Raw genomic sequence first — 15,745 nt, forward strand, 5'->3', positions numbered from 1 at the left:
CTAGTCTCTGGACAATACGAGTGCCACATACGATTTCTACGCTTAACTTTGTTTACAAAGCTACTTCCAATCAGAACGCGCCTTGCAATTGCGTGCAACCAATGAGGTGCGCGCGTTCAAATAATTTCGGCCAATGGGTGCGCGGCCCCTTCGTGAGACAGTTCTCACTCCTCGGCGCTTCACCCCTCCTTTACAATTCCAGCCCCGCTACCCGCCCGCTGTTTCTACCAATCCCAGCGCGCCACGGAGTGACGTCAGAGACGCTTCGCGGCTGACTCCCTCCCTTCACAAGGTAACGGAAACTTTCTTTCTTTCTAAAGTGCTCAGTGCTTGGTTATTTTACAACAAATACACATTCGCCACAGTGCTCAAGTGTCTAGACAGTATAGCTTTGTTTCGCTGCAAGTAAACTACTTCCATTTACTTTTCACGCGCTGCGGGCAGATCTCTTCCGCCTACCCTTCACTCTAGCATCAGTGAACCTGTTATTCCCCTAAACTCATCCACTTCTTTCCGGGATATGTTCCGAGTCTAAGGTTTCTCAGCGGACCCCTTTGCTTTCACCCAAGCTCCGAGGAACCTGCTACTTTTCCGATGTGACCCTTACTAGGTTACGCCACTATGGGAATTTTGCCAATGAACCTCGTTACTGACATATATTCACACATGTATTCAGAAAACCCTAGTTAGTGCTTCCCGGTTATCCTAACCTGCACCTAACTTTCCTTTAAGCCTGTGACCTCAGGACAATGGATTCTATTCACCACTTGCCCTTTCAATTCCCCGGGGAGTTCGGACAACATGAAACAATACGGTTTACAAACGCATGGATTAATACATATAACAATATAAGAACAAGAATAATAACAATACAGCAATTCATGAATTGTTTTTACAAGATATTATTCGTGCGTATTCACAAGAGATTGATCAGGTCTCTTAGAACAGCCGCTCTTTTAGCAGCATTAATGTACTAGCAGCTTCCGACTCAACTAGTCTAACTAATCCTGCCTAACCTTTAGCTAGTCCCTAACCATACCTCTGCTTACCAGAAAACTGATAGAGCGCGCGAGGTCACCCAGCCAATGATTACGCCGTTTCCGGCTTCAGGGCCCATATACTTTCATTTCACACTATTCATTGACCAGGCGACTTCACGGGCTGCTACCAATTGTGTGTGTTCCCTACTTGTTATGACTCAGTGTACCCGACTTACCATCCACCCACACGGGTACCTATGACTTCAATGGATCAGGGGCCTAGCTGTAAAAGGAAAGGCAGCAAATGCAAATTTCAAATGACATTTAATTACTGTTTAAATGACCACGGACAACTGGAAGTTTTAAAATGTTTATCTAAAGTTCGTTATCATCAAGCATTAGATACACCAGAATGAAGCAATCAATACAATAACCAAGATAATGTAAATGATATAACTATAGAGAAATAACGACAGGGTAACCATTCAAATGTAATATGGAATGCAAATGGGAAAAATACTAAAATCTCAGAAATGTTTAAGCCTGGACAGACTATGCATGGGTTACTATAGGAGGGCCTATAAAGAGTAACACGCTAAACTTAAATTAAAGGGACCTTTAAACAGTCTAGGTAAGGAGGTTCTAGACCATATCAGAAAATGACAAACAGCAATGTAAAATATAATCTCTAAAAGATTGAGAGACATGGGAACATATCATGAAAAATATGCAAATGACTTTCGTTCAATAGTTTGCGGTAAAAGCATGGAAAATCAACATATGCAAAGGTGTCACTTTATTATAGCAAAAGGTAGAAATATAGAAAGGTGCAAGTTTAAAAGAACTTAGAGCAGTATTTACCTAGACTGGTGTGGAAACCAAACCCTGGCCACGGGTCAGTTAAGGACAGGAAACCCTCAAGGAAGGATACCCCTCAAAGGACAGCAGGTGCAGAATGGACACCCCGAACAGGACAGGATACCCTCAGATTAGGAATCAGGACAGGACCTCAGGACAGGACAGCAAACCCTCAGGACAGGACCGCTCAGGACAGGACCGCACCCGCAGTTTGGAAGCAACGCCTGCGCTCCACCCTCTCTGCAGCTATCGATCAAGACCCCGATTGGGTCAACGAACTCCCAGCAAAGTGCTTTGCCAGCACTTTAAGGTTCAGTAGAACCTCAGTCTATGGTCAATTTCGGACAGAGTGCTCTGCAGCTCTCTGTATCTTCAGTCACCTATTGAGTACGATGGGTCAGTGACAGGTCAGCTAAACCAGACAAGTCGGACAATTCCCTAGGTAAACCCAGGGTAGATATACTCTTTTGGGACGGTGTACCACCCCCCAATGTTGCAAAGTGTCAGAATCCCTCAATTTGGATTGGTCCTAAAGTAGGATTTGGGTAACACACCAATCAGAACACGCTAATTTGAGCCTATATTAGCATACTTGGGTACCGCCTAGCGAGATTGGGGTTCTCATGAGAAACTGTGCAGAAATACGAGTGAAAATTAACATTGTAACACATGAGGAGCAACATTCGCCGTTCTCGTAGCGCAGAGGTGGCTTTCCCAGGCGCATCTTGACTGTGGCTGCCAGCTGGCTGAGTTCCACTGTCCAAAGTGGCCACCTTTCAATGCTCCCTGGTCATGCGCAGAAGAGACCGTCAATATGGCTCCCAATCAGTTTGGACCCCCATTCCCCGCGGTACATGAAAAGTAAGCGAGAACAAATTAATACACAGAAATAACGTTATGAAATCACATTCACAGGGTTGTACTTTCAACTTATCATCATAACATATACTTATGCAGTCTAAATGTTAGCTACATGGAAACAGGCACAAGAGCAGTGGCACGAGCAGTACCGCATGATGGGCACAGCTATGTATTACGCATGCGCATAATTTTCCCTCCAACTCTGCAGACGCGTCAGGACACGTGAGTGTGGCTGACGCATGCGCAGTAACTAAATACAAGCGGCAGCCATTTTAAGTGACTCGAGTAAATTATTTTAGTAAAACATATAGGCAAGCGCCTTAATCTTTATTTAAACTAAATATAAACGTTAGTAAGACTTACACTTATTACTTTGTTACACATAAACGAGGTTCATGACTTCGGCAAGGTCGCAAAATATGCGAAGCTTTGCTTCATCAACACCATGCCTCATAATACCACTCAACATAATTTTCCCTCAACAGCGCACACTTCCACGTCACACAATTCAACTCTACACATTTCCATTCCACACCACATAATTAAACAACAAACAACATAATTCAAACCAACAACCCAATTATACAACAAACCACACACATCCAATCTACACCACAAAATTCCACATCATGCTACAATATTTAACAGCACACCACATAAGTAAACTCCACTACATACCACTCCACAACACAAAATACCATTTCAGATAATCTCACTCTAAGACACAAAATCCCACTCCACGACACACAATCCCACTCCGCATAATTCCAGTACACTCAATACCACATAATTACTATCCACATAATTACCCTGCACACTATGCAACATTATTTCACAACACAGATCTAATCCACACAACACAAATCCACAACTAACGATTCCAATCCACACCACATATGTCCACTTGACATCACACACATTCACTCCACTCCAAACAGAAAACGCATAGGTAAAATACATTGTCCTTTACAGCGTCAATAGCTCTAACTCTCACAAATGCGAGACCAATTGCATGGCAAATGCTTCTTTACCTTCCAATGCGTCCCAGCAGATCCTGTTCCTGGAGCTGCAAACCTTCTCCTCCCTCTGTCAGCTCTATGCTGCCTCGTCCCTTCTCAGAGGCTGTGTCCTGTGTAGAATGCTCTCTCTGGGGCCCCAAATCCCACCCTTGTCAGGGTCCTGAGCAGTGCCCTGAGGAGAATTCTCTCTCTGGGGCCCCACACCCACCGTTGTCAGGGTCCTGAGCAGTGCCCTGAGTAGAAAGCACATTTTATAGCATAGCATAGCAAGTGCAACTAGGAGATTATACCGTCACCCAGTCTCATGCACTCACTTCTTTACGAGCCTGGCGAGCCGGGCCCGAGGCAACATAGCTACTAAGGTTTCAGATTGCTTTTGTGTGACAATTCTTTGGTTCAGTGTGGTTGTGTGTGGACTTTCATTGCCTTTGAGTGACACTATAGAAACGAGCAGTAATGCCTTGTCCCATTCTTCACACATACTGAGTATAAACTCAGGGACATTTTAAGGATTTTACGAACCCTGGGCCAAATGCATTTTAGGGGGGGCCCTGTTCGGAACTGCTTTGATTTTATGATACTGTTTCAGCTGCTACATACCCTCTTTAGTCAAATTCTAAATGTGTGTACATCTGATATTTAGGGATAGTGCTAGCATTTGTTTGCTTGGCAATCAGGAGTTACATCATGCTGCTTAAGAAACATATTTACCTTCGTTGGCAATAATAAAGAACATTATCACATGAACATGCTGCTGCAGAACATCACTGTTTGCTTTCACTTTAGACATTTAATACAGCAGCCCTGACTAGTACTGGCCTGATATGATTAACAGCCAGTCTGTCAGTGAGAAAAGGGCAAACACAGGCCCCAGAATGTACAGTGTTGTTGGCTGTAAAGCTAGGACAGATGGACGTTTTTCATCTCACTACCACAGGGCAGCTATCTGGTGGACATACTCACACTGCGTTAAAAATAAGGATTCTCATTGAATGACTTCCACCCATTGTCAACAAAATTTGTGAAATGCATATTCTCAATTTACTTAAATTAACTTTTGGGGAAAAAAATATATGGACCTTCAAACATCAAATCCATTGTGCTGCTTCTGTGAAGTTGGCTTTTTTGCACCAGTCATGCTCCACTTCTGCCACTGTACGGAACTGGAACTTTTGACTGGTGCCTTTGCTTCAGCATCATGTCATGATATGTCAGAAAGGCGATAACCCATGTGTCATCATTATGAATTAGAACTTTAGTCATCCATGGCTTTTATAGCCAACCCCTTACTGCATTCTGGGCTTTGTAGTTAGATTTTGTTTTTATTTGCTTTGGCCTGTTGCTTAAAAATTCATAACTTGCTGAAAGCGCATTATGTTTATCTCAGCCTACATAATTGTTACTTCAGGATCAACAAATAGTTGAATAAATGTGTGAGGGGACTATATCACCACCAATAGATATTCAAAAACAGCCCTACAGCTACATTATTCCATTCCTGATTTTCTATTTGATTTAATGCACTTAAACACGAATATCTGGTACTGCATGGTTTATATTTGAAGGTTTGAACAGGGAATAGTAAAGACATGCATGGTTTCGTTACTTTGTCCTTCACTTTGCCCTTTGCTATTTCTGCAAACTCATCCTTAGGCTGGAGGCTTGCTTTCTAGCCCCCAAAAGCAACTCCTCAGGGTGATATTCTCAATTTACGATAGTGGTTGCAGAAATACAGTCAGTGCAGTGCCAGTGCCAGCAGCTGCGGCACACAGAAAGGCATATTCATAATAAGGACTCGCCTTATTCTGTGCATGCCAAACTCTGGCCTTGCTGAGCGTCTCTACAGGTAGCACCCCAACCTACTCAACAAATATGTGTAGGCCTCTGAAGCAGGCGTTGCCACTTCCATTGTGGGGGGGAGCAGGGGTGGTCTTAGGCATGTGTAAGCTGTGCACCTGCACAGGGCCACCAAACGCCAGCGGCCACCACGTAAATATATATCCTTAATATAATAATCATCCGAGGATGGATACATATTTGCGTGGCAGCCCCTAGGCAGGGATTTGGCGGCCTCCGACTCTGTTTAACTTTCAAACACCCTGACCCCCCCCATCCTCTTCACTGGCCTCCGCGCTCTGCCCCACCCGGACCCCCTCTTCCAGGGCCCACTACCTACGTTCCCTGCCCAGGGCCACCATGAGCCTAGAGCCGCCCCTCGGGGGAGGGGGCATGGAGAGGCCCGAGCAAGTGCTGTGTCAATGTCAACAGTTTATCATGACCCCATAAAGTGCCGGCTTTCTAATCACAGTCACTGGAGCACTTCCATTGTGATTAGAATTCTAAAATGGTCCTATCTGTGGCCTGCTGACGCGTGTTCTGCTGACATGCTCCCAAAATAAGCCACGGATTTGATAACCTGGCATGCAATGACTGAAATGCACATCATAAGTGAAAAAGAAAGAACGGAGATGTTGCCTAATAATCCTTATGCTTACGGTTTATCTGCTTCCATTCCCTTGAGCTGCGACGTCACCAGCTCTGGAAGTTTTGTGACCATCCTGAGCAGGACTGCAGCAATGGACTGCAGCAGAGGAGCATTTCTATGTTTTATTTTGAGTGGGTGCAGAGTCACATTCAGTTCTCCTGCAGGAGGGTATAACGCTGAAAGGCGGCAGCGCCACTAACTACATTTGAATATTTTAAGTATGAATAGCAAGCACAGTTAACATCTCGTTCCTTTTTTCGTGCTCAATGCTTTTTGCGCCATCGAAAGACACCTCCGTTTGATGTGTACAAACACATTTTTATAATGTACTTTAAAAATAATATAATACACTTTTTTAAATGCACTAACTCGACCTCAAATAAAACAGGACACAGCCAGTCATATTTTAAGTGTTTTTTTTATTGGCTAATAAGGCTAACAGCTCCCTTAAGGCTATCTTTACACCTTAAGCTGTGTGAATACGTTCAGAGCTTACTTCCTGTCAAAAAGAGAAGGCTGCACCAAGAAGTTTTAAGTGTGCGAGAGGTTAGAATGGTTTCTGGGCGTGTTTTTAAAGGACTCTGCGAAGGTATAATAAAGAGAAAGGTTGCGCTGTAATTAAGATTGTTATAATTGGTACTAGCTGAATGTGGGCATTTTGTTGTCTTGTAAACAGTGAGTGATTGGCATTAAAACAGTGAGTGATTGGTCATAAACAGCAGGATGGAAAAGCTTCCCACAGAGAATGCAACATCTTTCTGAAGCAATGAAATTGTGTTTGCTGTTTTAGGCACTCACAACAGTTTATAGAAGAAATTGTTGTAAAATGTCCACATACGCCAGTATACCATTAACTTGAAATTGTATTATCATTGTAAACAAGCTCTCGGCTTTGGCAAAGGCAGCCGCTTGTTTATAATTGCATTGCGCTTTCACTTTAAGTGAATGCGCGATGCGAAAATAAACATGTGGCTGCCTTTGCCAAAGGCGAATGCTAACAAAAAAGTGCGTAGCGGCCAATTAGGAGACACTGTCTCACACCGCCAGTAAGAGATCCAATCCCGCTGGGCATGGATCAAACGAGACAGGGTGGCAAAAAGCAGCGATTGACATGCCTTCAGTGCAATTATTGCACTGCCTTTGGCAAAATTTGTGATGCCAAACAAAGCGCATGAATCAAAACTGAAGGCGGAGTTGGGAAGAGGCTTCTGGAAACGTATCGATTACAAGAAGGCTCGCATGACGAGAGCAGCGCATGCTTACTTCAGGCCGAGACCTAAAAATACAAGGACACAGACCTCATCTATTAATGCAGGATCAACCTCCCTCTGTCCATCAAGAAGTTTCCAACCTTACTTCAATTAGGAAAGAGCTGACCTTTTTAAAGAACATTATCCCATGGCAGAGTAAGAATCCACTTTTGCTCTCAGAACCCGGCTACCCCTTTAATCTCCTGATGATCTTTGCCTTTGACAATGTGCTGCATTATGCTGCCTTTCATCTAGTAACACACTATACAAATGTCACATGCATCCTTAAAAAAAGTTGTTTCTTTAAATTTACTAGTTTCATAGTGTTCCTTGGTGTCCTTTAGTCATTAGTCCCTTCATTGTGATCCTTCTAGAGTACACAAACTGAAGTCACTAGGGTTTAGCAGGAGCTCTGGCTGAGAACAATCCTCACGCGGACATTAGTATGTGTACTCCAGTTGAACACTATGTAGCTAGTACACATAACCTCATTTATAGCAGGACCGCGGGGCAGAAGTGTTACAGACAAAGCATTGGTGGCATATCAATCCACCAGGGCGTGACATATGATGAACAATTCCTTTTTGCCTAGTGGAATAGACTTTGTCTTGACAATGTATGTGAAACAATTTTAGAGGCTGTTGCTCAATCATTGTGAAAATGTTTCATCAACCCATGTTTACATTTCCCTGCAGGCATGAGTGGTCCCTTGCAATATATCATTCTAGTGAGGCATTCTGGCAGACAAGAATGACTTCCTATCAAAATAGACATGGATGGATTCTTGCAGTCAGAAAGTACAGGCATGCTAATGCACACTTAAGGGCTGATTTAGACTTTGGCAGATGGAGGTAAATCCATCGTTATGGCAGTGTACTTTACTCCTGCCATACTGAGGGCCATCAGCCTCCACGCTTAGAGATGCCGCTGGCCAAGCAGACATCTCTTAACATTAGCAGGAACTGCTGTCACAGCGGTTGCAATCAATGTATCAAAGCTTTGGTGGACAGTATCGTCAGAAACCAAAAGAGGAATTTTGTTTTTGAAAATACAAACACTAATGACTTTCACACAGCAGGAGTTGTCTTTGGTAGTTGTCATTGCCCCTTATTGGCAGATTTGACCTGGTGGTAAGGGTCAGTGAAAACTGGTCATTTGGTTGCCTACTTTAAATTGGATTGGCAGTCGAATAACTAAACCTCCAAAAGCCCAACGGTAGAGGGGCTCAGTGGAGTATGTGAGTGGAGGAGACAGCGTAGTCTCTGTCGCTGACACACATAAGTTTCACCGGTCTGTAAAGCAGGAAGGCTTACCTTCTGTTGGCAGAGAAAGTACTTTGTCACTGTTGCGGCGGAGTACCCTCCCTGCCAACAGAATAACCTCTCTGCCAAACTCTAAATCAGGCCCTTAGACTCTTACATCAAATGCTTGGCTTGAAATAGTTTTCTTTTAAAACCTACTTTATTTTGAACGGCACCATCACGTGTTAAACCACGGTTTAACAGGTGAACGCCATTGGAGCCATATGCAAAGCAAGCAATTCCACATGCGAAACAGTTCCTTCTTCTCAAAAATATTTGAAGTAAATGACTGTTGCAAGTGGTATTGGCATTCATTAATCTGATCATATAAAGTACTGCTACAAAAGGCCACCACATCATTTTTGTGAAGAAGCAGGGTAGTGCGTGTAACCAAACAGATCACCAAATAAACACATAAACAGATTAACATGTGGCTATAGTACGGATCGTAAAACCAAGCATGTCTTCTTTCTGTCTCAACATTCAATAACAGCATCATGATAGATTTTCTCCTCCTGTGCTACCTGGTGTTTAAGAACATTATCACATTAGCAGAGGCCATTCTGTTTAGTGTACTGATTTTCTTCCATATATTCGACATCACAACTGTTTTTTTGAAAACTGATTGCACTTTGGCAAAGGCTGGCATTTCTCTGACAGTCGTTGTAATTAAATGGACCATGGAGTATGAGGCATTTTAGGAGCATAAAGAGCCTTTATCTTACAAGAAGAGCATGAAACACTGCCTGAGAGAAAGATAATGCTTCTATTGTTAAACACTTTAGGCTGTTTACAGCGTTTTATCCAGAGGGGAGAATAGTCTTTCTTGGTTCTGTCTTTCCACTGGGTTTAAGTACTTTTTAATGTATTAAAAAGCTGTTACATAGTCTGTTTCAGGTTCCTAATTCATGCTTAGATTGAGGAAATGAAGAGTGTAGTCAATAATTTAAGTCACGGTCACGAAAAAACAAACTGTTTTGATTGCAAAACATGTAGCATTCATCTTTTTTAATAACAGTATATATGTGAACTATGTTATTTTATATTTCCAAACATTTTTTTGGTACTTCTCCCAGTTCTCTCACCTCCAAAAGCCCTTTTTGCAAGCCTGAAGAGGCACAGGAATAAAAAGCTTTAATAATTGATGCTTTTAGAGAATGAATACTGAATAAATGTGATTTAATAAAGGACGTGTGATGCTTTAAAATACCTTAAGAGTTTTTTAAAGTAATTTTGTGTGCAGGAATTGATGCAAGGATATCTGATTAAAACTGTGCAAGATATATGTGTCATGTCCTTGAAGGAGAAAGCTGAAGAGATAGCAAGAAAGGTGTGTCTGCTTCTTCCCCTCACCATTAGCATCTCAAACAGGAACACAAGTCAGTCCTCGGATAAATTCGTGCTTAGTTGTCCAGCAATGTTATTGACCTACCTCACCGACAGTAAGTAGCAGGACGTCTTCAGTGACAGGTGCTGCCAGAAGTGAGGTATTTCACACAGAGCTTAGACTGGAGAAGAGGTTTCAACAAGAGCAAACAGCTTCTCTGTTCATTTTGTGTTGCTTGAGGTAGCTAGTATCCACTCTCTGTGATAAACATGCCAGTGTAGCTGTTTCTTCTTCTGAGATATTTGGTGGCTGTACTCCCTAAAAAGCTGTGTTTTTAAGGGTGCCCCCTTCTAGCCGTTTGCATGCAGATAGCCTCGAGACTGGGTAACTAACAGGCTTAGAGACAGGGAAAATGTGCATTTCTTCACTTTTTTCCTGCACGTGGAAATAGTTTTAATTGCATACAAATATTCCCTGTAGTGTGCAAAATGTTTTAGGAATTGACCCTTGTATTTTATTTAACCAATTGTTGGTAATTTTAATTTCTCTTGTCCACTTTCTCATCACTCCAGCGAACCAGCAAGTTGTTCATCTGCTGCGATAAATCGTTTGCATTCAAAGACAACACAACAACTGTTTTGCTAAAAGAAATCCAGCATGTGTCAATAGTTTATTCATCTATTTAATTTAGAATGCTTCCATGCCTTACACTAGCAGAAATATGGTGCATAGCAGACGGTAGCAGATCGTACCCTAAAACATATAAAATATGATGTACAACACATTTTTAGACAACCATTCCCAGCTGACTATAATAGTAATTTGGAAATTCATAATTCCAGAAAAAGACATTGGATTGCAGATTTGTCAGTCTGGCCAGTTTAATCTGCCCCTCCTTTGTCAGAAACTTGTAGTGCCAGTAATTACAAGCAAGAGTACAATTTTAGAATGTCCTACTCGTAACTCAGTGGCGCCACATGAACAGTGCAGGAGGGTGAGGTTGAGTCAAGCAAGTATTAAGGTCACTACCCCCTCACATTTTTAGCATATATATACTATCCTCATGGACTCGACCTAGCTCAACAGTTTTGGGCCGTGGATTTAGCTGTCCACTGCTGTGGATGATACGATGCCTGAATGCTGCAAGGACAAGATAGATGGATAGATAATTTTATTGCACAATTCATTAAAACCATTGCAATGATAATATTAACTAAATAATTGTATTTAATTATTTTTCGTTTCTATAGAGTGCCACTCTGCCACCAAAAAGGTGTCAGCGTACTGTACATTACGTACGGATTACAACCGCCAGGGAGCCGGTCGGTCGTAATCCGTCTCGGTTCCCGGCTCCAGCGCTGCTCGGGAGCTTAATTTGGCGGTTCCCCAGAGTCCCTGGGGCTGTTTCGAGCACGTCTCAGCAGTGGAAGGTGTAGCGCACGGCTGGAGAGCGCTTACATGCTTCATGAGATGCAGGATCGTCCCTGGCGTGACCTTGAAGGGATCTCGTGCCTGTGAGGCAAAATGGCAGCTTGCCGGGCGGCTTTGTTCACTGGATCCTGTGGTGCCAGCGGAGGTTGCCACCTGAAGACCCTGGCCTTCCATTTTACACCAGCACTAGAGGTGAGCCGGGCACCACCGCGACGAAGGGGGCGCCCTCGCTGCTCTCCTCAGAGATACGCACGAGTCTGCTCTGCCCCGCGGCTCGCGGTACCCCAAAATGGCGGCGCCTTTGGGTCATCGGTGCCAATGACTCCCCGGATGAACTTACAAGCTCGCGATCAGCTGCTTGCCCTCCTCCTGTGCCCTCCTCCTGTGCCTCCTCCTGTGCCCATCCAGCTTCAGCGTTCCTATGGCTCCTCCATATGGCCCCAGATGATGTGGGACGGCTTTGTGGCATGTTCTCCCCTCCTCCCGGGACAACGAGACGTCTTTGCTGATGTGCCCCCACTGGCTGCCCGCCGCCCGCTGCCTCCCAATGCAGTCTATCTTCCTGGATTTAGCTTGCCCCGTCATCGACGTTGGGGACCCCAGTGAACTTTCCCCAGGAAGGGGGGCGCGGGAGCCACCCCCGGCGGTTGGTCTTTCGGCGTTGCTCCATTGGACCCGAGCCCACATGCCTCCTCTCCCTTCCTGACTTTGATTTTCAACTTTGCACCCCCCCCCCGGACTTCTCCTGGCACTTTGGATCATACTCACTTCTTTTGGCCTTGCTGCTGCTCACAACTGTTTTTTTCTCTTGACCCTGGCCCGCCATTTGGTCTGTTCCCTCGTTCTTTACCCTTTTCCCTCGTTTCCCCCTTGACAATCCTCAAATGTTTCTTCCCTTTTCTGCTTTGCCTTTTCTCCATACCCTTGTATCCTTCCCACCCTCCCTACTCCCACCCAATCTACTATTTGTATATTTATGTATATAGAGATAGCTCTAATCACTAGTATATGTAGTAGACGATTGTACTCTCTACCATTCCTATGTGACGCTTAGAGTTTATCCATTTGTATCTCCTCCTTGAGTGACTTTACTACTTATACATTTGCAATTTTTTTCTGTTCGTATCTCTTCCTTGTGTGACTTTACAATGTATACTTTTGCAATTTTTGTTTCCCCTGTTTGTATCTTTAATGTAACACATGTAATCCTAAGTCCTTATGTATCGCAACTGGTTCTTTAGTAAAGCGCTCTGACACCTTCTGGTAAAGTTCGCGCTATAGAAAATCGCATTACATAAAATAAAATAAATGATCAAGCAGACACATGAGCACAGTGACGCAGGAACATTTACCCTTAACCTTCAAATTGAAGTCTGAGTCCACTAGGCTATGAGTGACAGCAAAGCAAAGATGGGGCTGAGCTTCAAAACCATTTTAGAAAGATTGGTATGCGAATCGGTGTGACTTACTCTTGTTGTAAGCCTGACTTACTCACGACTTTCATGAGTATGCCTGGAGTACGTCAAAGCAACATTTTTGTGAATCAGACCCTAAGTGATTAAATAAACTAGCAGAACAGAGAGGGGCAGGGATAAGGGAGTGAAGTAGAGGATTTGGAGATGCCACAAAGATAGATGCGCAAGGTAGTTCTAAGAGTACAAGATAAGGTATAAGAATAGAACCAATGCAATACAGGTTGAAGTTTTGAAATGAAGGGAGAGGAAAAATAGAGGAAGCCTTAATGGGGTAATAAAGTCAACAAGCATTGGCAAAACCAATAGTTCTTGACTTCGAAAGGCAGAGCTTTGCCAATGCTTTTTGCTCATTACATTCTAACACTGCATGTCAAGACATATGCACACATATGGCTATGGGTTTTCAATTTAAGAAAATCTATTCCAAAAGTGCCAAGATGTGGATGCTTGCGTTGTGATGGTTCTTCGTGACTCTTGCACACTAGTGTGGCACGTCCATAGGTATTTGTCGTGATGCATTGAGGCCATTTTTTGTGTACCTTTCCAACATGGCACACAGCCATGTTACAAAGGTAAAATAACATTTTAAAAAAGTGAAAAAAGGAAAGGCAACAAGTGGACTAACAGCCCTTTGCTCTTTCCAGGCCCTAATAACATAAATAGTATGACAAATAATTAATAAGGGTTAGATTTGGGAGCAGCCAAGGGGAGTGAAAAGGGAGAATGCAGGGAAAGAGGAGGAAAAAGCAGGAATAGAAATTAGGAAACAAATCTACTTGCATGGCTTGCTGAATAAACAATAGAAAAAGAGAACCCTCAAGTCTGCAGTGGAAAGAAACAACTCTTCCTATCAGGATGGTTGTATGACTTTATCTTTACATTATTTTTGTACTCGGAGGTGGGATCCCCGAATTCCCCTGTTTTTGTAACAATACCACCCAATTCCCTTTCCAACCCCTAAAACGTAAAAACACCATTACATTGCCTGAGGTCAAAGGGACCTTACATAGTCTGCTAGTGGATGCTACATATGTGCACTGATTGGTGGTTGCATCTGCTGTTTCTATTGGATTAGGGTTGGCGTTCTCATTGGTTGGGTATTTGAGGGTACTGATTGGTTCATGGGTCAGTTATTCTATTGATGTAGGGCTTAGGGCTAGTAATCTTATTGGTGGATAGGTGTAGAGTTTTGGATTGGTTCGTGGTGCTGGGCTTTTGATTGGATGTGGGGTTTAGGCTTTTCATGTGTGATTGACTGCTGGGACTGGGGTTGGTAATAGGGCTGGGGTTAGGCTTTCTATAGGACATAGGGTTTAGGGTTTCATGTCTGATTGGCTGCTGGACTCGGGTTGAGATTAGGCCTGGGGTTCGGCGTTCTATTGGATGTAGGGCTTAGGGTTTTGTGCCTGATTGGGTGCTTGGACTAGGGCTGATTGGTTGTAAGGTCTTGGTCTCCTATTGATCTTAGGGTTTAGGGCTAGTGTTGTGATTGGTTAGGGCTAAGGTTCCCATTGGCTGAAGGGGTCACCTGATTACTCGGTCTATATCAGGCCAGGGCTTAGGACGTCTCAACCCGGACATCCATGCTAAGGGCGGAGAGGACCAGGGTGAGCGCCTGTTTGAGCCTGTTCGAGACTGGTCGGGACTAAGGAAAGAAATGCTGCCCAATTTTACATACACCAGCACCCACCCTACCCCATCCACATACACAACCAGATTAACACACTCACACCAAATATACTACACTCATTTACTACAAACTAACCCTATGCACAATTCAATGTCTCAGTGTCCCTACCCGCAGAACGCTACTGATAGGCCTAACAAATCGCTGCTGTTAGCTTTTTAAAATTTACCTTTAGAATCTGTTTTACTTTGTGAAATTGTTGATTTTACTGAAACTGACCTCAGCGCGTAAGGCGGCTGTTCCGGCTTCCTAGTTGCTCCTGTCAACTCCCCCGTTAGCAGCCAATCATGCTGTTAGAGAGCAGAGCTGTGGGTGGGGACAGGAGACAAATACAGCCCGAAGCGCAGGAGCACAGCGGATGCGCGAAGCGAGCTTGCCGGCGGCGCGCCAAAGGCAGGCCCGTCTGCACCTGTCCGCGCCCATCCGGGCCCAGGGGCCAGCCACTATGCTCGGTCCATTACATACCCATCAGAAGCCCTCAAAATAATGCACTCCACTCACCTGGCCTTCTCCCATGAAATAGTAACATTAACAACTGAGAAGGAAATCTTTATAGAACGAAGGGCATTCCCAGAAATTCTGAACTCTGCCACCTCAACACAAATCTCACAGAGCTTTGTCAATCTAAGGCCCGTGTCCCTATCAATGTACTACCTTAATACACGCTCCCTTGTCAAGCACCAGCTTGACATCTTCTTCCTCCTGCTCAATGATAAACCTGACATCCTTCTGCTGACAGAAACATGGCTGACACCCGATTCCTCCCCTGATATGCTGGCGGCGTTACCCTCTGACTATTATATCATCCACGCTAACCGCCTGCCTGGTAAACCGGGGGTGGGGGGTTGCAGCCATCATTCACACTAAACTCAAATTCAGTGCCTTGACCTGTCTTTGCCTCCTTGAGGCGGAGAACATAGTATTTCAACTAGAATCCGCTGCCGACACTTTCGTCTGTGTGCTAGTCTACAGGCCCCCACACCAGATGCCCCATTTTCCCCTATCGCCTAGCAAACAGATTGCTAAGCTCGTCATCGATCATGCCAAAATCCTTCTTGTGGGCGATTTTAA

At 44.0% G+C, this 15,745-nt stretch overlaps 1 protein-coding gene across 1 annotated transcript in view; it reads left to right on the top strand.

The window, feature by feature from the left end:
• Positions 1–15,745, top strand: part of LOC144773341 (amine oxidase [flavin-containing] A-like) — a 667,192-nt gene that overhangs the window by 185,219 nt on the left and 466,228 nt on the right. The gene's annotated exons all lie outside the window — the stretch shown is intronic.

This window comes from Lissotriton helveticus, chromosome 8, assembly GCF_964261635.1.
Source record: "Lissotriton helveticus chromosome 8, aLisHel1.1, whole genome shotgun sequence".
Classification (NCBI taxonomy): Eukaryota; Metazoa; Chordata; class Amphibia; order Caudata; family Salamandridae; genus Lissotriton; species Lissotriton helveticus.